The sequence below is a fragment of the Rattus norvegicus genome, chromosome 9 (genome assembly GCF_036323735.1).
Source record: "Rattus norvegicus strain BN/NHsdMcwi chromosome 9, GRCr8, whole genome shotgun sequence".
NCBI lineage: Eukaryota > Metazoa > Chordata > Mammalia > Rodentia > Muridae > Rattus > Rattus norvegicus.
Window position 1 is genome coordinate 6,459,799 of NC_086027.1, and position 25,756 is coordinate 6,485,554.

General features: G+C 40.0%; 1 long non-coding RNA gene across 1 annotated transcript; it reads right to left on the reverse strand.

Moving 5' to 3' along the window:
• Positions 1-1,018: 1,018 nt before the first annotated feature.
• LOC120094624 (uncharacterized) lies at positions 1,019-23,135 on the reverse strand. Its single transcript, XR_010054686.1, has 2 exons — positions 22,993-23,135; positions 1,019-1,376 (listed from the first exon to the last, which is right to left on the reverse strand). It is a non-coding gene; the product is annotated as an uncharacterized LOC120094624 (long non-coding RNA).
• Positions 23,136-25,756: the final 2,621 nt, after the last annotated feature.

Sequence of the window (25,756 nt, forward strand, 5' to 3'; positions counted from 1 at the left end):
GAAATGTAAATAAAAATATCCAAAAAAAATGTTTCAAGATTTGTCCACAGGGAAATCTAATGAAGTCATTTTCTCAGTTGAGTTTTCCTCATCCTGGATGACTGAATTGTATCAGTGAATAAAAGCTAATTAGTCCAGTTACTCTCCATGATCTCCATTCTCTGGGAACCTCAGCTGTCTTATACATCTTCAAAACTGAATTAAATATATTCTAATTATATAGATTTAATGTCTTGTTGAGGTTTTCTGTCATATACAAGTCAAGCCAGTTACATATGATACATAAAATATGATTGGGTATGGACATACACTCCTGTGATCCCAGTAGTCATGAAATAAATAGCCAGACTCAAGCTAGCCTAGTACCTGCATAGCAAGACCCTGCCCTGTTTCTTCTATAATTAAAATACTAATTATAGTGATTTTATGAATGTTATTTCACAAATAAAACAGAGAATTTCATTGGGTACATTGTTCCTTTCCATATTTATAGAACAACAAAAAGAATTTACAGTGATAGCTGTGAAGATGGTAAGATATAGCCCCAATGTCTTTATAGCCCTCTCTTAAAATTAGAGAATTTGTTTCCTCGCCTTATACCTGGTTGATTTGTGATTGTCTTGACTAATAACTTACAGCAGACCACTGGTAAGTGGGAAAAATGTATATTTATATTTCACTTGAAAACAAGCACAGTTGTTTTTTATTGGAGCAAACTCTAAGCATTACCCTTGGCAGGAAACAGGCTCTATTTACCCTCTTTAGAGCATGCAATTAATTGGATGGGGAACAATGCATCCAGGGGAGAGTTTCCTCCCCAGCATGGAACTCTAGCTGGGTTATTAAAGTCCTTATTTGCATAGTTTGCTGGAGCTCCTCTGTTCTGAAGGCTGAGCCAGCATGTAAGAGTCTTGCAAGCTTAGCAGTGCAATGCAACAAAGAAATTTCATGCCACAATTCTCCTGCACGATGGCCAAAATTATAGAAACTTCATAAAATAGTTCTAGAGACATTTCTAGAAAATAGAAATGACAGTTTTAATTAATAAGGCATCCATAAAGAGATTGTTTTTAGAATGGAATATTCTAGAAATGGAAGAAAGGTTACTAATTAGTCACAGTTCTCTCAGAAAACAGTACTGATAGAATGAGCCATCTATATTATGAACAGAACTAGTAGAATGATCCAATATGTTCAAAGGGGTTTTATTATGTTGGCTTATAAGCGTTGGTCATGTCCAACGAAGTCTCACACTAGAGACAGAGATTCCAGTAGCTCATCAGTTCATGAGGCTGAATGTCCCAGGAGTCTCAAAATGGCACTGAAGGCTTGGAGGATTCGTGGAGAGATGTTGGTCTTCAATCTACTTTGGAATCCTGAAGAAATAAGTTCTAGTATCAGTGAAGGAATATGGCAACAGGATCTCTCCAGCTCAACTCATCAGCAAGTATGAGGCAAAAAGCAAAGCTTCCTTCTTTCATTTTCCTTTCTCTATACTGTTACAAGAAGAGGCCACCCACATACAGGGTGGGTCTTCCTGCTTCAAATACTATGACAAATAGATCCCTTGTTTCCTCCTTGTGACGACATACCTGCCGAAAGCAGCAAGAAAGAACGTTTCGTTTGGCTTACCACTGCAGAGCCCAGTCCATCCTGAGCTCATCCTGAGCATTTGCAGTCAGGCAGCAGACAAAGAAGAATGTTCTGATGCTTGCATTCTATTCAGTCCAGGACCTTGCCTTAAGGAATGCTGCCAGAGTTAAGGCAGGTCTTCCCAATTCAATTATCTTAGTCTAGATAATCCCTCACAGGCTTGTCCCCTAGCTGCCTGTCATGTTTACGTCACTGTTAAATATCACAGGTGTGACGATGCTATTACAGTAATGCTTTTTCAGATGATTTATGTTTATTTTATGTGTATGAGGGTTTTGTCAGCTTGTGTGTGCCACATGTGTATTCAATGCCTGAGGAGACCTGAAGTGGGACTGAGTAGATAGTTGTGAGCCACCATATGAGTGCTATGAATCAAATTCAGGTACTCCCCTAGAGCTCTTAATCATTAAGCCTTCTTTCCAGCCCTACAGTAACATATTTTAGTAGTGATATGTTTTATAGATATAATAAAATATTTGCAGATGAATTAATATGTCCAGGGCTGAGTATGTAACTCAGTAGAAGAAAAATTATCCATGATCAAAGCCCCAGATTCTACCACCTGCACTGCAGAAAACTTTCTAAAGATTTTTTTTTTATCTCCATGATTTCTTACTTAATCACCCTGGATTAAGAGGAAGATTGAGAGGTTAGAACAAAAAAATCATTCTGAAAACATTGGAAGCCATGTAGGGACCATGTAATTCTTTCCACTTTTCTTTTTTTTTTTTCTTTCCACTTTTCTATATATGTAAAAATTTCCATGATAAAAATCTAGAAATATAAACTATCTTGTTATCAAAGCAAAACAGCATAGTTGAAAAGAAATAGTATCTATTCCAATTGAAGAAATACAACCATCATTAATAATAACATTTTTGATCCTACAAGATGTAGAAAGGTTGTCAAGGAATAAAGGCAGCTTATAAATCACATATACACTTAAACATATATATTTGTTGATATAAACACAACTTAAACTCCACTATATAGTAATAATCTTACATGTGCATGAATTTGTAAAGGAAGAAACCAGAATACAAAAAAACAGACCAAAATGTTCCTGACTATCTCCTGGTACCTAGGCTACAGTTATTTATTTGACTTTCTTTGTAATAAATAAAAAGAGACATCTAAAATTAAAATTATAGAGAGTAAAACATCACAAGAGGAAAAATATGTACTTACTTATTACTTATATCCATTGTGTGTGTATAGGGTTGTGGGGTGGAATGCATGTGTGTGTGTTTGTGGTATAAGGGTATGATGGGGGTACGGGTGTGTGTCCCATCCCAGACCATATATGGATGTAAGAATGACAGCTTATAAAAGTTAGTTCTCTCCTTTCACCATTGAATTCTATGGACCTAGATCAGGTCATCAAGCATGACAGAAAATATTTTCAACTACCAAATAATCTTGCTGTACCTGAAGAAATAGTGTGTGTGTGTGTGTGTGTGTGTGTGTGTGTGTGTGTGTGTGTGTATACTTTTTATAGATTTATAGTTTTTTTCTCTCTTAAAAGCAAAGGGAGAAAGTTTTAGATTGTGTGTTTTAGAATACACACTTATGATGTAAATTCATTACTACTCAAGATACGATGCTTTCAACTCTTTCTAAAATCCTGCCAGGGGGCCATTTCACACCACAGATGTCTGTTACAACCATTCCTGGAGACAAGGTCCTGGCACATTCCGCAGACATTTATCACCTAATAGCATTTATGATTGCATGAAGAGAAGAAAGGGAGCAATTTTATTAAGAAATGGACATAATTGTAAGTTAGAAAATTCAGTTTGATTGATGTAACTTGGGATTTGAAGTTCGCAGATAGAAATGCCATAAAGAGCTCGCTATTTCAGAGATGAACTAAATTGAAGGTTCAATCAGAAAGTTATTGCTTTGGGTGAAAAGAGAGCCAGAGCTCTGAAACAGCCAAGTTTCTCCTTTGGGGCAGTGAAGCATGGGTCAGGGTTTTTCCAAAACTCTCCATCAAACTATCTGACAAAATCTCTTCAGTCTTCCTTGAAAATTGCCAAACAAGTAGGTTCTACCTCTTAAAGTATTCCAAATCATCTGTTAATAGAAATGTATACCTGTGTGGATGAAACTTATTTTAAGTACTCTGTGAACATCAGGAGATGTATATTATCAGCACTTACTATATGCATATATGGAAAAATTACTGATTCTCCTTAATATATACAATTAAAATATGTTAATTAATTAATCATGTGCTGTCTAAAGACAAAAGATTTCAGTAAAATTGTTATAAAGCAAATCAAATTAATGTAACTTGCTTTTTTAAATTGGAAAAATGTTAATTCTGCAAAATTTTACAAAATAAAGAAAATGACAAACATTTTAGTCTGAAAAGTAAACGTATAATTTCCCTTGAAGCTATTTGATTGTTGTTTACGTATACAGGCATTTTGCTTGCATGGATGTCTGTGAACTACTTGTGTGCTTGGTGACCAAGAAGTCCAGAAGAAGGCAACAGATTCCTTGGGACTAGCATTATAGACACTAAAGACCAACCATGTAAAGTGCAAGGAATTGAACCTGGGTCCTATAGGAGAGCAATTAATGTTTTTAGACACTGAGAAATCTCTCCAGTCCCCAATGTTCTGTTTATATAATCAAAATGTCAACCAATACAACACAGAAAAACAATAAACGTGAAAGGGGAAGGTAGTATGATTCCTCTAAAAGATCATAATTCCCCAGTTATTAAACTCAGAGATACTAAAAGAATAGCAAAATTCCAGATGATTATTTCAAAAGGATCGTGGTAAAAATCATCAGTGACTTCTTGTCTGATAGGAGGGCAGACTGGAAGTTGTCTCCAGGTAATCTGACAAGGAGATAATGAGAATTAAAAAAAAAAATAAAAAATAAAATAAAAAGGAGGAAAAAAAAACCCAAAGCGGACAAGGTTTAAAAAGCCACAAGGGACTATTCCAGTATTTATGTGTGGCCAGAGCTAAGGCTGTCCCACAGCCCTCCCAACCCAAAACCTGCCCAGAGAGAGCTGGTCTCCCAGCAATGCTCTCACTCCTAAGCCCACAGGTGAGACCATACTTTCACTCCACTAACTGTCTGAAGAGGGACCTTCAGGAGGACACAGGAACTGCAGAGCAGCCTGGGACAAGATCCTTCCAGTCTCCATCTCAGCCCAGAGCTAAGACTGTCCCACAGCCCTCCGGAATCAAAGCCTGCCTGGACAGAGTTAGTCTCCCAGGAGCCCTCTCGCTCCTAAGATCACAGGCTCACAGGCCCACAGGAGGGATAAGCTTCACTCAGAGACAGCAAGATCAACTAACACCAGAGATAACCAGATGTCAAGAGGCAAGTGCAAGAACCTAAGCAACAGAAACCAAGACTACTTGGCAACATCAGGTACCAGCACTCCTACCAGAGCAAGTATTGGATACCCCAACACACCAGAAAAGCAAGATTTGAATTTAAAATCACATTTCATGATGATGATATAGGACTTTAAGAAGTACATAAATAGAGTCGGCGGCAGAAACCTGCTGGGTCCCGCCTGCTCCCAGAACTGAACTGAACAGGTCACACAGGTCCCTGCTCCCAAATCCCGTGGGGGGCAGGGGGAGGGAGCTGAACACACAGAAGTTCGGACAATCCTGAGACCACAGGGCAGACCGCCATTTCTGCCCAGCTCTCCCACATCCCTGACCCAAAAGAAAACTGCATAGTGCCTCTAGATACAGGAATATAGGAGCAGTCAGCAGCAGGAATCACACAGCTCCCTGCACCTGAGAGCTGGAGCCTCAGAAGTGAGGACACTCCTGAGAACCCAGAGGAGACTACCCTCTGCCCACATACCTGACCCAAGAGGAAATCACCTAGTACCATTTGTGCTTGGAAATAAAATGTTTGCCTAATTCATCACTTACCACAAAAAGAAAAATGTTTCAACTGTCCGTTACTGAGAGTGCAGTGTCAGTGTGACACTCCCTGTCTTCAGTGTAGCTCCAGTTGCCCCTCACAAGGAAGAGGAGGCCATATCTCCATGTAACTGCACCTATATCTCTGGGGCAGGCTCTCTCGTTTTTATGTCCTGCATTTTGAGGGTTTCTATTTTGTTACATCGTTAGCCTGAAGGTTTTCAGCTGTTTCCCAGCTCTTCTGATAGCTGTAACCCAGTTTTCCTCAGTTTATTCACTGGAGACTCCAGGCAAGCATGCCTGTTTGCGGTCTGACATATTGGATCAAACATTTCTCTTACTCTAAGACAAGTAAGCTGGGTTATTTATTCACATTTCATTACAGGCCTATTTGGATATACATATTACCTATTCACATTTTATATTCTATGTTTCTCTTAAATATGGAGATATTTTAAGCTTGAAATGAAAAATAGGCTCTTAGCTTTGTTAGCAAGATACAACCAGGAGTCAGCTGATAAATGAGTTTTAATTGTAGGATCTCCGAAATCTGATTGGCCATATTTGGGGGGGGGGGGGGGAATTGTTCCATTGGAGTATGTATTTGGTTTTGTGTATTAGCATATTTCTGTAAAATAATTTAGTCAAATATAATAATACCTCTCACTGTGTTCATTGTATTCAGAGATTTTTAACTGCTCTGGGTCATTAATGTTTACACATAAAATTAAGGGTTCTTTTTTGACTATATCTGTGAAGAATGGGCTGAGAATTTTGATAGAGTTTGTATTACGTATGCGAATACATAATGGTAGGATGGCCATTTTCCCAACATTACTTCTCTGATCCATGAGTGTTGGAAATCTATTTCCAAATGCCATCCTCATTCTTTTCTTTAGCATTTTAAAGTATTTATATAGAAATCTTTCAGTTATGTGATTATGCTTACTTCAGTTTTGTGTGCACACACACGTTTCAGTTATGTGATTATGCTTACTTCAGTTTTGTGTGCACACACGTGTATGCACATACATGCATGTGTGCATGCTCACACACATCGGGGGCTACTGTGAATAGAAATCCTTTTCTGATCCCTTCTTGGCATTTTTCATTGCTAACCAAGAAGACTACTGATTTTAGAGCAGCAGCTTTGTATCCTGACACTTTACTGGAAGTGTTTATCAGTTCTAAGAAGTTTGCTGTGGGGAAGGGATCTTTCTGGTCTCTCATGTATAGAACCATATCACACAAACATAAGGGTATTCTGACTTTTCTTGTCCTACATATATCTCCCTTATTCTCTCATCTTATTGCTCTCACTAAGACTCCCAGCAGGAAAGTGAGAAAGGCTGGAGAGGATAGATTCCTGGTCTTGTTCCTGATCTTAGAATTCATTAAGCTTTTCTCCATCAAACATGACGTTAGCTATACGTTTGTCATACACAGATTTTATTATGTTCAGGTATGTTCCTTTCATTCATTCCTACCTAATCTACTGCCTTCATTATGAATGGATGTTGGGTTGGGTTTTGTGAAAAAGCTTCTTTTGAGTCTATTTCGACAGTCATGTGGCATGTCTTTCAGCCATTCATGTGACAAGTTGTCCCGCGTGCGACTTCCCGCCGGCAAGAAACACGTGGGTACATAGAAATCCTTACTGTGACCAACTTTATTATTATCTTAGAAGAGGAAGCGCCCGCCGCGCCAACATGGCGCGCTTATATACACCCTAGTGCGGCGCATCCACACCTGATTGGTTGTTTACCCATGATCTCATAAGGCACGCCCCGGAGTGGGCAAAGACCTGGCACGAAGGCACTCTTGCACATGCGCACAGTTAACTTCCTGAAAGGGAGCCGGCTGGCCTGGCGAAGGCTGGCACCATCTTGTAATTGCAGAGGCTATCCTGGCCTTCCACGTGGGGTGCAGTGGAAGCCAGCGCCATCTAGTGGTGGCGAATGTTATTGCGTCCCTCTACATCTCCTTATAATTTATATAATTTTATAGCAGTCATGATCACCCTATCGCGTGCAATGAGGAAACCTCAGCGATGTGGAAGGGCTGATCAAAGGATCAATGAGTCTCTCTCATCCCAGGGCAATGGATCCACAGATCCATGGGGTGCAGGAGCAGAGAACTCAGATACAGAGAGAGTCCTGAGCAAGATAACCAAATTCCAGGGGAGGCCCCTTGTACAATGGCCACAAGTGCTTGAGTGATAACGGCCTTGTCACGTTTCTGTTGAGATCTGAGTTTGCAAACCAACCATAGTATGAACACTGATCCACAGCATAGGGCTGCACCAGACAGAGCCACTCCCGATAAGTAGTGGGCACCTCATTTGGTCCTCCTCAGCTGTTACCACCAAGGGCCGTAGTCAAGCCGCTCCTATAATAAAATTTAGAATTCCCAATTGTTAGTAACTACTCCAGAAAGTTCACCCACTGTACTTGTCTAACAATAGATTGGGGGAGGATAACTCCAGACACTGCAGACAAAATGTCTGCAGCAGTAATGGCTGCTACAATAGCAGCAAAAGTGTCAAGGTCTTTTCCAGGACAGTTCAGGATCAGTCATTTTTCTCTGGAACAACCAGCAGACAATGGAACCATTTCTGAGATCTGTATAACCAGGACAGAGTTCCCCAGTCCACTGTAGCTTTACGCAGGTAGCATTCCTGTAAAGCTACAGTCTGTAAAATGACCAGTTAAGGCAGCAAGAGTCACCAGGGAAAATGAAGGGGGCAGCAACGGCTGGAGTCCAGTCTTCCCTAGCAAGCAGCAGTGTACAGAGGGTCAGAGAGCAGGCCATAGTGGGACGGGACACACGCAGCGGTAACACTGACTGCAGCAATGGCAAAATCTCTGTGATGACAAAGGATGAAGGGGAATCTTCTATCTTCCTCTCAGGGCAGAGGAATGACTCCAGGGACCCGAACCAGGAGAGCTGAATCTTTATGCAACCAGGATCAGCAAGTCTCAGCAACCACTCAGGCAGCTGGCACACTCTTGTAGCATCCTGTAGAAAAAACACAAACATTCCCTCTTCCCCATATAAAATATCTGGACAGGATCATGTCAATAAGTGGATCTCTCTATTTCATCTAGGCAGAAGTATGCCTAGTTGTAGGGTGCCATAAACTTTGGCATCCAAAATTTTAAAATTGAAATAAAAGGAGCATTATTTAGCATACAGGGATAACTCCCACTTTTTATTTATTAAGATATAGTAAAGATATTATTTATTAAGGTAAGTCCTCGAGGATTAAATTGAGGACACTGAGCACTTGTATTTATAAATTGACTTGTATATCAAATTATTGTCTCCAGCATTATTGTTTTGGATATATAAAGAATGAGATTTTTTGACTAATTGTTCCTATGTAAGGCCTATAATCTGTCTGGTATCTTGTCCTCCCTTGCTAAAGAGCCCAGGCAATCCAGTTTGAGTTCTTAAATGTCCTATAAAGGAACAGTACTTAGTGCTCTTAACCACTAAGCCATTTCTCTAGCACCTCGCAAACTTTATTTACCTAAACATAAGCATTAATTAGAAATGTCGAATCTTGTAAATATCGTCTAGATTCAGTCTTACTAGCAATCCCTGAGCTGGCAAGGTTAGGATGGGAGTTGAAAGTAAGCAATGGAGTCTTCCTCTTTTTGTGAGGGTGTGCCATCAACTCCATTACCATTTTCAAAGAGCTGGGTCTATGGTTTTGTTTAGTTGTCTGAGCCAGAGCACTGAAAGGACAGTGAGTTGTCAGACAATTTACACTGAAATCACTCACTGATTTTAAGTAGAAAACCTGTCTCTAATAAAGCATTAAGTAATTGAAATCAATTGTAAACCACAAGCCACACATTGGCTATCAGTATGTGAAATGAAAGTTTGATTTAAAAACAGTGGCTAAACTACAGAATTTAATAATCTGTGTTGAAGCAATAGAAACTCAAGAGAATAAACAAGTGATCCAATCATACATGTAGCCTTTTCATTAGATGAACCACCTATAAATACAGTAAGCGCATTTCCTATGGGTTGTATGCACAAATACACAGGAAGTACAAAAGCATGTAAAGAGTAAAATTATCAATTTCGTCTGAAAAATTTGTATATGTAATAGGCCAAATATCAGTATTTTGTAATAACCAATTAACTGTTGTTTGGAATAAGATATGTTTTATCAGGTTTCTTTTAAAAATACTTCCATGACTCTAGTCCACAACTCTGTATTAACACAGCTGAAGCTTTATCTCCAATGTGCATAACAAAGACCTAAGTCCTCTGGTAGGGTGAGGTACTTGGCCAATTAACATATCCTTAGAAGCTTAAAATTAGCTTCAAATATTCTTATCTGGAGTAGTGTAACAGCTACTCCCCAAATATCAAAGCTCATTTTGAGAGCAAAGGTTTGTAGTAAAAATTTCCATATACATTGAAAGATTTAAGTTCTAACTTCTTACACTGAAGAAGCAACAAAATTACCTAATACAAGGCTGTTAGCAATCCTCTAAATCTATCCTAAAATGGCAGTTGGAGTAAGTAAACTGGCTGTAATGTTCTCACAAGTTCCAAAACCTCATCAATCCTTCGTAAATCTTGTAACAATCTCTACCTGTTTGATTTTTCCTTAATTAAAAATAAGTTTGAGTTAGTCAATGTAACATTGGCAATCCTAAATCACAATCCTTAAGTTCTCTTTGTAACACCAGAGCGCAACCACAAGGTCACCTGAGTTCTGAGTACTTGACTAGGCAGCTGTCCTTAGGGCAGTGGAAATTAGCATCAAAATACAGATAGCTTTAGGGCAAACCACAACTTTGGAAAGCAAAACTCGCTAGGCAACTGTTCTTGGGGCAGCGGAATTAGCATTAAAATACAGATACAAAATTTGACTGCCAATTCTTATATATGAACGCACGATGGTGCGGTCTCCAATACCTCAACAAAGAGACAATATCCTAAATTCTTTTAGAAGCCTAGTTTCTAGGATAAGAATTCCATAAAAACATTACCTCAATTTAGACCTGTTTCCCTAGGTTGGCCCATGTCACATGTTATCTAGAATGACTCCATCCAGATTACCAGCTTTATGTCAACTTTCTGTTACCAATATTATACCCTTTTAACCATATCCAAATAACTTGAAAGCCAATAGTCCATAACCAAGGCAAGTAGAGCATATTTATACATTTAAAACCAATGAGAAACAAAATTGAAGTGGCTACACATGTCTTTAATATTTAGACCAAACACCATTTTTACCTTTTTAGCTATGATTTTAAGAGAAGCACCTTGTCACCTGTTGAGTCAAATACTAAGTCAAAGATTTTCTAAGAGAAACAGCCATCAGTTTCAGTACCATGGAAGCTGTGAAGCTCCTGGTGCCTTAGGATCGGCTAGTGTAGACGCTTAGCCTCTGGGCAGCTTCTCCAGCTAATCTAGACACCTGGCTCCAGGCACAGGGGACCAAAGACCTGATTGAAACTGTTGTTTATTCATTTGTTCCCTTTTGAAACGAGTTAAAACCAAGTCAAGGTGGGCACGACCAGCAGATAAAGTTTTTACCATTTTTTCTTTTGAACATGAAACATAAAACATTTAAACAACCAGAAACAAAAACCACAGACATACACTGACAGACATGGGGACATCCTGGTGCACCAGAGACAAACAATAGACAAAGAGGGAAAAAAACAGATGGTGTTCACGGTGACTATCTACACGAGTGGAGTCGATATGGGCGATGGATTGTCTCAATTCCTGGACTAGTCCACCAATGTGTTGAAACCCAATTCCTGTAAGATACTTAGATATATTATCTGAGCAGAACGACTGACATTCGCCAATGGTATGGAAATGAAACAGCCCTGAATATTTTTACTCACAACCCAATTACATTAACTCCATCAGGCTGTGCACAGGCACTAAGATGTCCTTTTGTTTGATTCTCCTGAATAAATTTTCAGGCGGTCTGCTTCTATCAAATCTGATCAGAATGACTCTGTAAAGCTGGGTATAAAATTAACTCAAATAAATCAGTAGCCTTCCTCAAAACAAAAGAGACACAAGCCGAGAAAGAATTTAGGGAAACGACACCCTTCATAATAGACCCAAATAATATAAAGTACCTCGGTGTGACTTTAACCAAGCAAGTAATAGATCTGTACAATAAGAACGTCAAGACTCTGAAGAAAGAAATTGAAGAAGACCTCAGAAGATGGAAAGATCTCCCATGCTCATGGATTGGCAGGATTAATATAGTAAAAATGGCCATTTTACCAAAAGCGATCTACAGAGTCAATGCAATCCCCATCAAAATACCAATCCACTTCTTCAAAGAGTTAGACAGAACAATTTGCAAATTCATCTGGAATAACAAAAAACCCAGGATAGCTAAAACTATCCTCAACAATACAAGGACTTCAGGGGGAATCACTATCCCTGAACTCAAGCAGCATTACAGAGAAATAGTGATAAAAACTGCATAGCATTGGTACAGAGACAGACAGATAGACCAATGGAACAGAATTGAAGACCCAGAAATGAACCCACACACCTATGGGCACTTGATTTTTGACAAAGGAGCCAAAGCCATCAAATGGAAAAGAAGATAGCATTTTCAGCAAATGGTGCTGGTTCAACTGGAGGTCAACATGCACAAGAATGCAGATTGATCCATGCTTATCACCCTGTACAAAGCTTAAGTCCAAGTGGATCAAGGACCTCCACATCAAACCAGATACACTCAAACTAATGGAAGAAAAACTAGGGAAGCATCTGGAACACATGGGCACTGGAAAAAATTTCCTGAACAAAACACCAATGGCTTATGCTCTAAGATCAACAATCGACAAATGGGACCTCATAAAACTGCACAGCTTCTGTAAGGCAAAGGACACTGTGGTTAGGACAAAACCGCAACCATCAGATTGGGAAAAGATCTTTACCAGTCCTACAACAGATAGAGGACTTATATCCAAAATATACAAAGAACTCAAGAAGTTAGACCGCAGGGAGACAAATAACCATATTAAAAAATGGGGTTCAGAGCTAAACAAAGAATTCACAGCTGAGGAATGCCAAATGGCTGAGAAACACCTAAAGAAATGTTCAACATCTTTAGTCATAAGGGAAATGCAAATCAAAACAACCCTGAGATTTCACCTCACACCAGTGAGAATGGCTAAGATCAAAAACTCAGGTGACAGCAGATGCTGGCGAGGATGCGGAGAAAGAGGAACACTCCTCCATTGTTGGTGGGATTGCAGACTGGTACAACCATTCTGGAAATCAGTCTGGAGGTTCCTCAGAAAATTGGACATTGAACTGCCTGAGGATCCAGCTATAACACTCTTGGGCATATACCCACAAGATGCCCCAACATATAAAAAAGACACGTGCTCCACTATGTTCATCACAGCCTTATTTATAATAGCCAGAAGCTGGAAAGAACCCAGGAGATCTTCCTGGATGCTGCCACCGCAGAGAGATCGTAGGCAGCGCCCCACGAGCAAACTAGAGCCTCAGGACCACAGGTAAGACCAACTTTTCTGCTGCAAGAGACCTTCCTGGTGGACTCAGGACACACAGAGGCAAAATTCCTCTAGGACCGGGCACTTCCTGTGTTTACCGGGAGTCCCAAACCCGGGGACCCCGGCCCGCAGCAGCTCTCTGCTCTCAAACCCCGTGGGAGAGAGACCTCACCGCCTGGTCAGGTGGGCACTCCTGAGGCTGCAGAGCAGAAGAGACCACCAACACTGCCCGCCGCTGCCCACATCCCCGGCCCAAGAGGAAACTGTATACGGCCTCTGGGTTCCCGTGGGGGAGGGCCCAGAAGTGGCAGGACCCCTGTGCCTGAGACACCGCTGGAATCTGAGGGGACATACTGGATAAAGAGTTCTCTGCACCTAAATCCCGTGGGAGGGAGAGCTAAACCTTCAGAGAGGCAGGCACGCCTGGGAAACCAGAAGAGACTGCACTCTGCACACATCTCGGTCGCCAGAGGAAAACACCAAACGCCATCTGGAACCCTGGTGCACGGAAGCTCCCGGAATGGGCGGCGCAGATCTTCCTGGTTGCTGCCGCCGCAGAGAGCTCGTAAGCAACACCCCACGAGCAAACTTGAGCCTCTGAACCAGAGGTAAGACCAACTTTTCTGCTGCAAGTGACCTGCCTGGTGAACTCAAGACACAGGCCCACAGGAACAGCTGAAGATCTGTAGAGAGGGAAAACTACACGCCCAAAAGCAGAACACTCTGTCCCCATAACTGGCTGAAAGAAAACAGGAAAACAGGTCTAAAGCACTCCTGACACACAGGCTTATAGGACAGTCTAACCACTGTCAGAAATAGCAGAACAAAGTAACACTAGAGATAATCTGATGGCGAGAGGCAAGCACAGGAACCCAAGCAACAGAAACCAAGACTACATGGCATCATTGGAGCCCAATTCTCCCACCAAAGCAAACACTGAATATCTAAACATACCAGAAAAGCAAGATCTAGTTCAAAATCATATTTGATCATGATGCTGGAGGACTTCAAGAAAGACGTGAAGAACTCCCGTAGAGAACAAGTAGAAGCCTACAGAGAGGAATCGCAAAAGTCCCTGAAAGAATTCCAGGAAATCATAAATAAACATGTAGAAGCCCATAGAGAGGAGTCACAAAACTCCCTGAAAGAATTCCAGGAAATCATAAATAAACAAGTAGAGGCCCATAGAGAGGAGTCACAAAACTCCCTGAAAGAATTCCAGGAAAACACAATCAAACAGTTGAAGGAATTAACAATGGAAATAGAAGCAATCAAGAAAGAACACATGGAAACAACCCTGGTTATAGAAAACCAAAAGAAGAGACAAGGAGCTGTAGATATGAGCTTCACCAACAGAATACAAGAGATGGAAGAGAGAATCTCAGGAGCAGAAGATTCCAGAGAAATCATTGACTCAACTGTCAAAGATAATGTAAAGCGGAAAAAGCTACTGGTCCAAAACATACAGGAAATCCAGGACTCAATGAGAAGATCAAACCTAAGGATAATAGGTATAGAAGAGAGTGAAGACTCCCAGCTCAAAGGACTAGTAAATATCTTCAACAAAATCATAGAAGAAAACTTCCCTAACCTAAAAAAAGAGATACCCATAGGCATACATGAAGCCTACAGAACTCCAAATAGATTGGACCAGAAAAGAAACACCTCCCGTCACATAATAGTCAAAACACCAAACGCACAAAATAAAGAAAGAATATTAAAAGCATAAGGGAAAAAGGTCAAGTAACATATAAAGGCAGACCTATCAGAATTACACCAGACTTTTCGTCAGAAACTATGAAAGCCAGAAGATCCTGGACAGATGTCATACAGACCCTAAGAGAACACAAATGCCAGCCCAGGTTACTGTATCCTGCAAAACTCTCAATTAACATAGATGGAGGAACCACGATATTCCATGACAAAACCAAATTTACACAATATCTTTCTACAAATCCAGCACTACAAAGGATAATAAATGGTAAAGCCCAACAGAAGGAGGCAAGCTATACCCTAGAAGAAACAAGAAACTAATTGTCTTGGCAACAAAACAAAGAGAAGAGAAACACACAAACATAACCTCACATCCAAATATGAATATAACAGGAAGCAATAATCATGATTCCTTAATATCTCTCAATATCAATGGCCTCAACTCCCCAATAAAAAGACATGGATTAACAAACTGGATACGCAACGAGGACCATGCATTCTGCTGCCTACAGGAAACACACCTCAGAGACAAAGACAGACACTACCTCAGAGTGAAAGGCTGGAATACAACTTTCCAAGCAAACAGTCAGAAGAAGCAAGCTGGAGTAGCCATTCTAATATCAAATAAAATCAATTTTCAACTAAAATTCATCAAAAAAGATGAGGAAGGACACTTCATATTCATCAAAGGAAAAATACATCAAGATGAACTCTCAATCCTAAATATCTATGCCCCAAATACAAGGACACCTACATACGTAAAAGAAACCTTACTAAAGCTCAAAACACTCATTGCACCTCACACAATAATAGTAGGAGACTTCAACACCCCACTCTCATCAATGAACAGATCATGGAAACAGAAATTAAACAGAGACATAGACAGACTGAGAGAAGTCATGAGCCAAATGGACTTAACAGATATTTATAGAACATTCTACCCTAAAGCAAAAGGATATACCTTCTTCTCAGCTCCTCATGGTACTTTCTCCAAAATTGACCATATAATTGGTCAAAAAACGGGCCTCAACAGGTACAGAAAGATAGAAATAATCCCATGCGTGCTATCAGACCACCACGGCCTAAAACTGGTCTTCAACAACAATAAGGGAAGAATGCCCACATATATGTGGAAATTGAACAATGGTCTACTCAATGATAACCTGGTCAAGGAAGAAATAAAGAAAGAAATTAAAGACTTTTTAGAATTTAATGAAAATGAAGGTACAACGTACCCAAACTTATGGGACACAATGAAAGCTGTGCTAAAAGGAAAACTCATAGCGCTGAGTGCCTGCAGAAAGAAACAGGAAAGAGCATATGTCAGCAGCTTGACAGCACACCTAAAAGCTCTAGAACAAAAAGAAGCAAATGCACCTAGGAGGAGTAGAAGGCAGGAAATAATCAAACTCAGAGCTGAAATCAACCAAGTAGAAACAAAAAGGACCATAGAAAGAATCAACAGAACCAAAAGTTGGTTCTTTGAGAAAATCAACAAGATAGATAAACCCTTAGCCAGACTAACGAGAGGACAGAGAGAGTGTATCCAAATTAACAAAATCAGAAATGAAAATGGAGTCATAACTACAGATTCAGAGGAAATTCAAAAAATCATCAGATCTTACTATAAAAGCCTATATTCAACAAAACTTGAAAATCTGCAGGAAATGGACAATTTCCTAGACAGATACCAGATACCGAAGTTAAATCAGGAACAGTTAAACTAGTTAAACAACCCCATAACTCCTAAGGAAATAGAAGCAGTGATTAAAGGTCTCCCAACAAAAAAGAGCCCAGGTCCAGACGGGTTTAGTGCAGAATTCTATCAAACCTTCATAGAAGACCTCGTACCAATATTATCCCAACCATTCCACAAAATTGAAACAGATGGAGCACTACCGAATTCCTTCTACGAAGCCACAATTACTCTTATACCTAAACCACACAAAGACCCAACAAAGAAAGAGAACTTCAGACCAATTTCCCTTATGAATATCGGCGCAAAAATACTCAATAAAATTCTGGCAAACCGAATCCAAGAGCACATCAAAACAATCATCCATCATGATCAAGTAGCCTTCACCCCAGGTATGCAGGGATGGTTTAATATACAGAAAACCATCAACATAATCCACTACATAAACAAACTGAAAGATAAAAACCACATGATCATTTCATTAGAAGCTGAGAAAGCATTTGACAAAATTCAACACCCCTTCATGATAAAAGTCCTGGAAAGAATAGGAATTCAAGGCCCATACCTAAACATAGTAAAAGCCATATACAGCAAACCAGTTGCTAACATTAAACTAAATGGAGAGAAACTTGAAGCAATCCCACTAAAATCAGGGACTAGACAAGGCTGCCCACTCTCTCCCTACTTATTCAATATAGTTCTTGAACTTCTAGCCAGAGCAATCAGACAACAAAAGGAGTTCAAGGGGATACAGATTGGAAAAGAAGAAGTCAAAATATCACTATGTGCAGATGATATGAGAGTATATTTAAGTGATCCCAAAAGTTCCACCAGAGAACTACTAAAGCTGATAAACATCTTCAGCGAAGTGGCTGGGTATAAAATTAACTCAAATAAATCAGTAGCCTTCCTCTACACAAAAGAGAAGCAAGCCGAGAAAGAAATTAGGGAAATGACACCCTTCATAATAGACCCAAATAATATGAAGTACCACGGTGTGACTGTAACCAAGCAAGTAAAAGATCTGTACAATAAGAACTTCAAGACTCTGAAGAAAGAAATTGAAGAAGTCCTCAGGAGATAGAAAGATCTCCCATGCTCATGGGTTGGCAGGATTAATATAGTAAAAATGACCATTTTACCAAAAGCGATCTACAGATTCAATGCAATCCCCATCAAAATACCAATCCAATTCTTCAAAGAGTTAGACAGAACAATTTGCAAATTCATCTGGAATAACAAAAAACCCAGGATAGCTAAAACTATCCTCAACAATAAAAGGACTTCAGGGGGAATCACTATCCCTGAACTCAAGCAGTATTACAGAGCAATAGTGATAAAAACTGCATGGCATTGGTACAGAGACAGACAGATAGACCAATGGAACAGAATTGAAGACCCAGAAATGAACCCACACACCTATGGGCACTTGATTTTTGACAAAGGAGCCAAAACCATCCAATGGAAAAAAGATAGCATTTTCAGCAAATGGTGCTGGTTCAACTGGAGGTCAACATGTAGAAGGATGCAGATCGATCCATGCTTATCACCCTGTACAAAGCTTAAGTCCAAGTGGATCAAGGACCTCCACATCAAACCAGATACACTCAAACTAATGGAAGAAAAACTAGGGAAGCATCTGGAACACATGGGCACTGGAAAAAATTTCCTGAACAAAACACCAATGGCTTATGCTCTAAGATCAAGAATCGACAAATGGGATCTCATAAAACTGCACAGCTTCTGTGAGTCAAAGGACACTGTGGTTAGGACAAAACAGCAACCAACAGATTGGGAAAAGATCTTTACCAATCCTACAACAGATAGAGGACTTATATCCAAAATATACAAAGAACTCAAGAAGTTAGACCGCAGGGAGACAAATAACCCTATTAAAAAATGGGGTTCAGAGCTAAACAAAGAATTCACAGCTGAGGAATGCCAAATGGCTGAGAAACACCTAAAGAAATGTTCAACATCTTTAGTCATAAGGGAAATGCAAATCAAAACAACCCTGAGATTTCACCTCACACCAGTGAGAATGGCTAAGATCAAAAACTCAGGTGACAGCAGATGCTGGCGAGGATGCGGAGAAAGAGGAACACTCCTCCATTGTTGGTGGGATTGCAGACTGGTACAACCATTCTGGAAATCAGTCTGGAGGTTCCTCAGAAAATTGGACATTGAACTGCCTGAGGATCCAGCTATACCTCACTTGGGCATATACCCACAAGATGCCCCAACATATAAAAAAGACACATGCTCCACTATGGTCATCGCAGCCTTATTTATAATAGCCAGAAGCTGGAAAGAACCCAGATGCCCTTCAACAGAGGAATGGATACAGAAAATGTGGTACATCTACACAATGGAATACTACTCAGCTATCAAAAACAATGACTTTATGAAATTCGTAGGCAAATGGTTGGAACTGGAAAATATCATCCTGAGTGAGGTAATCCAATCACAGCTAAACACACATGGTATGCACTCATTGATAAGTGGTTATTAGCCCAAATGCATGAATTACGCTAGATGCCTAGAACAAATGAAACTCAAGAAGGTTGATCAAAATGTGAATGCTTCGCTCCTTCTTTAAAAGGGGAACAAGAATACCCTTGGCAGGGAATAGAGAGGCAAAGATTAAAACAGACACAGAAGGAACACCCATTCAGAGCCTGCCCCACATGTGGCCCATACATATACAGCCACCCAATTAGACAAGATGGATGAAGCAAAAGAGTGCAGGCCGACAGGAGCCGGATGTAGATCGCTCCTTAGAGACACAGCCAGAATACAGCAAATACAGAGGCGAATGCCAGCAGCAAACCACTGAATTGAGAATAGGACCCCCGTTGAAGGAATCAGAGAAAGAACTGGAAGAGCTTGAAGGGGCTCGAGACCCCATATGTACAACAATGCCAAGCAACCAGAGCTTCCAGGGACTAAGCCACTACCTAAAGACTATACATGGACCGACCCTGGACTCTGACCTCATAGGTAGCAATGGATATCCTAGTAAGAGCACCAGTGGAAAGGGAAGCCCTGGGTCCTGCTAAGACTGAACCCCCAGTGAACTAGATTGTTGGGGGGAGGGCGGCAATTGGGGGAGGATGGGGAGGGGAACACCCATAAAGAAGGGGAGGGGAAGGGATTAGGGGGATGTTTGCCCAGAAACCGGGAAATGGAATAACACTCGAAATGTATATAAGAAATACTCAAGTTAATAATAAAAAAAAAAAAAAAAGAGCTCCCTGAACCACACCAGATGTACTGTATATTCAAAGTCACTGTTGCCATTCACATTTGGTCCCCCTATTTTCTACATGTTATGAAAGTCTGAAATATAGTTCTGACTATAGACTACACTAGAAAAGTTGGCAACTACCTTTAACAGGTGTACAGTCTGTCAGTCATATGCTCTGGAGGAGATCACTTTCCCACATTAGAATGGGAGTTGTGAAATGACATACAAAGCCATTGTTGTTACATGTTCTTCATGCCTGCCAATAACTTTAACATTTTACAAAGTTTGATTTTGCTCAATCCTTGTCTCATAATGTCAACAACCTGTAATCTTTTTGTCTTCATCATTTTTATGGATCCTTCTTTTCATATAGGCACAATGAATTGCAAGAATGAAATAGCATCACAATAATGAAAAATTAAAAAACAGAGAATTAAAATAAAAAACATAATTATTTACCTCAATGCCTTGGGAATAACAGAAATAAACAATGCCTAAAAGAGTAGAGGGGAAAAAATAATCAAAATCAGAGAAGAAATTAATGAAATAAAAAGAAAAATAGATCTCCCCTATTACTCATCTGACAATTCCTTGGTATGTGGACACAGACATGAATATATGTATAAAGGAATATATGTGTGGGTGTATATATATACATATATACATATATAAACAAAACCTACACCATAAGGGATTATTCTAATTTGAGATATATCTTCTTTTTCTTGTGTTGTAGGTCACAGGTGTTCTAGAAATTCCTAAAATAAGACAAGTTACTGCCATTACTCTTGGTTCCCACTATAACTGATGATAAGACCCCATTGCTGAAAACACCATGTACATCATTCACAGGACATGGAGAAATCAAGCTGGTACTAACCAAGAATATTCTTCCCTGGTACTTTAGTGCAATTCTCAGACTTCATCAGAAAAATGTCTTTGTACAGTGGACAGTAGGTAACACAGACATTTACAACTGGTTAAAGAGCAGAGGAAAAGTGACTGTGGATGGCTCAGCCACAAATGGAGCAGCTATATAAGGTAAACATCCGTTCAAAACCCAGCAACCATTATGATACAGAGGCCAAAAAGACGGTAAGAGACAAAAAGCAAACAAACAACTCCAGACAAAACACGAAGTCACAGTGACTGTAGTTGCTACACAAGACTTGCACAAAATCAAGCCAGTCAATATTCAAACATGGAATGGTAAGGGATTCACAAGCTCCCACCCCTAACAGAAGATCTCCGGAAAGTTGATTGTATCTGGGGAAAGAATGTCAGTTTTCCTTAAGGGTCTGGATCCTGGTAACTCAACCATGCTCCAGTACATGGAGAGCACAAATTTTAGTTAACGAGATATAAAATTAAAAAATTTTAAAGGGAAAATATAAAGCCAATGAAAAAAAGGAAAAGGAAATTGACAGGAATTAATAGACCTAGATATTAAAGAGAAAGGAAAAAAGGATACATTACAATATGGTTATGACCTCATGGCAGTTATGGCTACCTCAGTGAGTCTACACAAACCTGGGTCCATCAACAATCAGGTATTAGGCTAGATATTGACAGAGTCTGAGGAAGGGCAGTCATTATCTTTAGTTGTACACCCACGAAGGTAGCCACCAAGTAGTAATGGAGTTCCAAAGCCATGATCACACAGATGATCCTGGTTAAACTCAGCAAATCTTTAAAAAAATGATAAATGATATAAAGTTTGAAAGGGAATTATAGGGAGGTTGGTTTGCAAATAAGAGTGGGAGGGACACTAGAGAGGGTGAGGTTAGAATAATCAGAATGTACTTTATAAATGTATGAAATTGTCAAATAGTTCATTTTTTATTTAGATGTTTAATTTATTAAATTATATAACAAATTTTCTCTATACAGTCAGAAAATGCACATTTAGATGAAAACAAAAATTAAGTAAAAATACAATAATATTGGTTCTAAGATGCTATTTTAAAAGCAAAATTTAGAAAGTGCATTTGGAAAATAATAGATTTTTAAAAATCTGTATTGGCATTTTTCATGAGGAACCGTTTTCCATTGGAATAAAGTATGATCAGAACTGATCCCACCCACCCACCCTGAACCTCATCACTAAGAGCTACTAGGGTGTGGTACAGATATTTTGGTAGTTTGATTTTAAATCAGATTGAAAAAAATTCTTTAAACATGGCTCAACTTTCCCAGCTTCTTACCAAATTATCATGCTTAGTCCTTGTTTCTTTTCCCCGATTCCCTCTGAGAAAGGGGCATGTGGGCACACAAGGGAATGAGGGAATTTGGGACCACAGTGGGAAATGTTACATCTTTTTGAAGATCAGGCCAAATAATGCCCTTTACTGTGAAATGAGAACAGCACACAATCTGTCATTTGAGTAGTTTTGTTTGCCACAAATGAGTTGGCCATAGCCATGTATCCCAACCACTGAATATTACAAGTTCAAAAGCTCAATGAAGTTCCAAAACTCTTATCTAGTTAATGACAGATATGTATTAGAAGTTGGGAAGGCTAGACCCATTCTTAAAAGCCACCCCCTCGGGCTGAGATCATCAGCAAGAAGACAGGACAGTAATGTGGTGAAGGCCAAGGTGCCTCAACTCCACAGGGCCCACAGTGCTTCAGAGCAGCGAGCATGCTTTCTACTCATATATCCACACCCCAGCAAATAGCACTCAGCTATCTGGTTCCAGGTACAAAAGTGTCCTCACGAGCATCTCTTCCTCACCTTGTCCCCACACCTTGTCTGATCTGAGTACCAGGAAGAAGCAAGAAGACATTCTCAATAAAAGTAAATGTTGATATCAAGGAGAAGGGAAAAATAAAAAATGACCAGGGTAGGAGGCAGAGGATCCTTCTGCATTGGCTTGTGGCTCTCAGTAACAAAGTACTCCACATTTTCACTAAGTCACTAGGACACATACAGAAAATGTAGAAATTTACTGTTTAAAGCCAGGGTTGGTGGTATATATACATCAGATAGCAGTCCAAAGGTCTCAGGAATCTAAGGCAGGAGTTCAAGGCCAGCCAGGTCTAAACAGTGAGATGCTCTCAAGCTAGGGCAGACAAACACATTTGGATTTTTCTGCTGTTTCTTTCTATTTTTCATATCTTTTAGTGAAGTGGGGAGTTTTGAACAGTTACTAAAAATATATTTTTATAAAAACTGTAAAAACTATGGCTACAGGAGCAACAGTTCACTGGGATCATAGATAAAACAATCCTCTTACCTCAGGCTCTGATAAGAAATTCTTCACTGCCAACGCCTAAGCCTGATAACTGGGTAAGCCCAAAATAGGAGAAACAAACTAGAAAAGATATTGACTGTCATAAAACTGAAGTTCCAACTGGCAATCACAGGGTCCTGTAGAGGGCGGAACCGGAAAGGGCAGAACCGGAAGGGGAGGAGCAGCCTTTCCTCTAGGGCATCACAGTGGGAGGTCAGACTCCTGACTCCAGCATCTTCAGCTAGCATTCCTTGAAAGAACTGATTTACTCTCAAAAAGAAAACAAGCAGCATACTCATTCATCTGAGGATAGCCTCCTGGGCGGCCCATCTGCTGCCAGCTGCTGTCCTGTGCTGGCAGTGGAGCAGGGCCAGGTCTTAGCTTGTGCTCACTCGTCAACTTTAGTGAACGAAAACGCAATCAAACCAAGAGAAAAGACTGCTTGTATATTTAAATAAATAACTTCATTTATGATACTTCAGATTTTATATATGCCCACTATACAACAACCAAAGTCCCATAATATCTTGCTGAGGCACAACTGCTAATCAAGGCCCTTTGGAAAAAAAAGATCAAAGATAATGAAGTGTCAGGAAGAGAAATTCTGTTCTCTCTAAAAGATAATTTAACAAATGAACTTCCCTGACTCTTTAAGGTCTATAGAGGGAAATTTAATTTCCTTTTAAGGGCATGCCCAGTCATCAAACTGATTAACGCATATTTAGAAAAATAAACCCAATAATTAAGAAAAGTATATCAAATGCCTATCGTACCCTAAATGTACTAACACTTCAACAGCAGAATGTCAAACCTGTCAGTCAGTCCCAGACTGGGTGTCAGTCTATCCATGAGCAGTAAGTGAACCAAAATGGCCCAGAGGCACCACCCCACACCACAGAAAGGTGAAGAGCTACCCTGTAATATACTCTCACTGCCCAGGGACAGTGTGCTAGAGGACATTCCCAGGGAACACAGTTGCTTTCTTGGTGAGCAAAGACGTCGGAGTCTTTAAAATATCTGCGAGTTGAGTAAGACAAGTTATCAATTTATAGATGCTGAGAAATGGCTAACCCTGAAAAGCATTCACAATTCTGTCACTGTCCAAAGTAATAGATATGTGCAGATAGGAGTTACCAGCCCCTTCAGTAGTCATCCTGTGGCCTGGAAGTAGGAAGAAGCCTAACAGAGGAGGAAGGGATAGATCTGCACAGGCCAAGGGTACTGTAGCATCAGGCTGCAGTGCTAACCCTTGCTCTAGACTGCATGACACTGACAGATGGAAAGACCTGGAGAGCCACCCTCACTGTCATCTTACATTGGCTCATAAGCAGACCTCACTGAGAATCAAGTTCCTCCCTCAGCTCCTAGTATTAAACTTCACATGATATGAGACCACTAGGGGCAATGACAGGGGCTGTGTGGAAATGCAATTTTATCATGTACAAGCAAATACTAGCCCAATGGAAGAAATAATGAAGCAATGACCAGTTCCTTCGCAAGGTCTGCAATTCTGACATGCTGGTGGTGCTACAGCTGACCCAGGGCTCACAACTGAAACAGAAAAGAGATACCCTTGCTACAGCATTCTTCATTTCAGACCACCTCAAACATGAGGCTGGCCTACCAATATCTTACAGAATCTGTGGGAAATGGAATTTTTCTTGACTGCCAGGAGTTAAGGACGCAGAATAAAATATAGATCACAGAGTATCAGCAAAAAACAGTTGATTTCTCATCAGAGGTGTTAAATAAAAGGACAAGAATTATTTTTATTCACATCCAATCTCAAGGCTGAAAGTGAAGCCATCTTTGAATGTACAGAGCCTGGTGCTGTGAGGAGTCCAGCTATGAGTCCAGCTGGTCATCTGGCTTTAGCAGTCACTAAAGCCCAGGTTCTCACCTTCTCCTTCCTTACTTCCTAGGGAAGCACAAGCAGCTGAAATTTTTGTTGTTTTTAAAATTAAAAACAGAGTAATGAGTACTAGAAAAGGTAAAGAATACTGCCATTAGGACAAAACGGCAACCAACAGATTGGAAAAGATCTTTACCAGTCCTAGAGGGCTAATATCTAACATATACAACGAACTCAAGAAGTTAGACTCCAGAGAATCAAACAACCCTTTCAAAAAATGGGGTACAGAGCTAAACAAAGAATTCTCAACTGAGGAGTATCTAATATCCATGATGCACCTAAAGAAATGTTCAACATCCTCAGTCATCAGGGAAATGCAAATCAAAACAAACTGAGATTCCACCTCACACCAGTCAGAATGGCTAAGGTCTAAAACTCAGGTGACAACAGATGCTGGTGAGGATGTGGAGAAAGAAGAACACTCCTCCACTGTTGGTGGGATTGCAAACTGGTACAACCACACTGGAAATCAGTCTGGAGGTTCCTCACAAAATTGGACATAGTACTACCTGAGGACCCAGATATACCTCTCCTGGGCATATACCCAAATGATGCTCCAACATATAACAAGGACACATGTTCTGCTATGTTCATGGCAGCCTTATTTATAATGGCCAGAAGCTAGAAAGAACCCAGATGCCCTTCAACAGAGGAATAGATACAGAAAATGTGGTACATTTACACAATGGCGTACTATCAAAAACAACAACTTCATAAAATTCATAGTCAAATGGACAGAACTAGAAAATATCATTCTGAGTGAGGTAACCCAATCACAAAAGAACACTCATGGTATGCACTCACTGATAAGTGAATATTAGCCCAAAAGCTTGAATTACCCAAGATACAATCTAC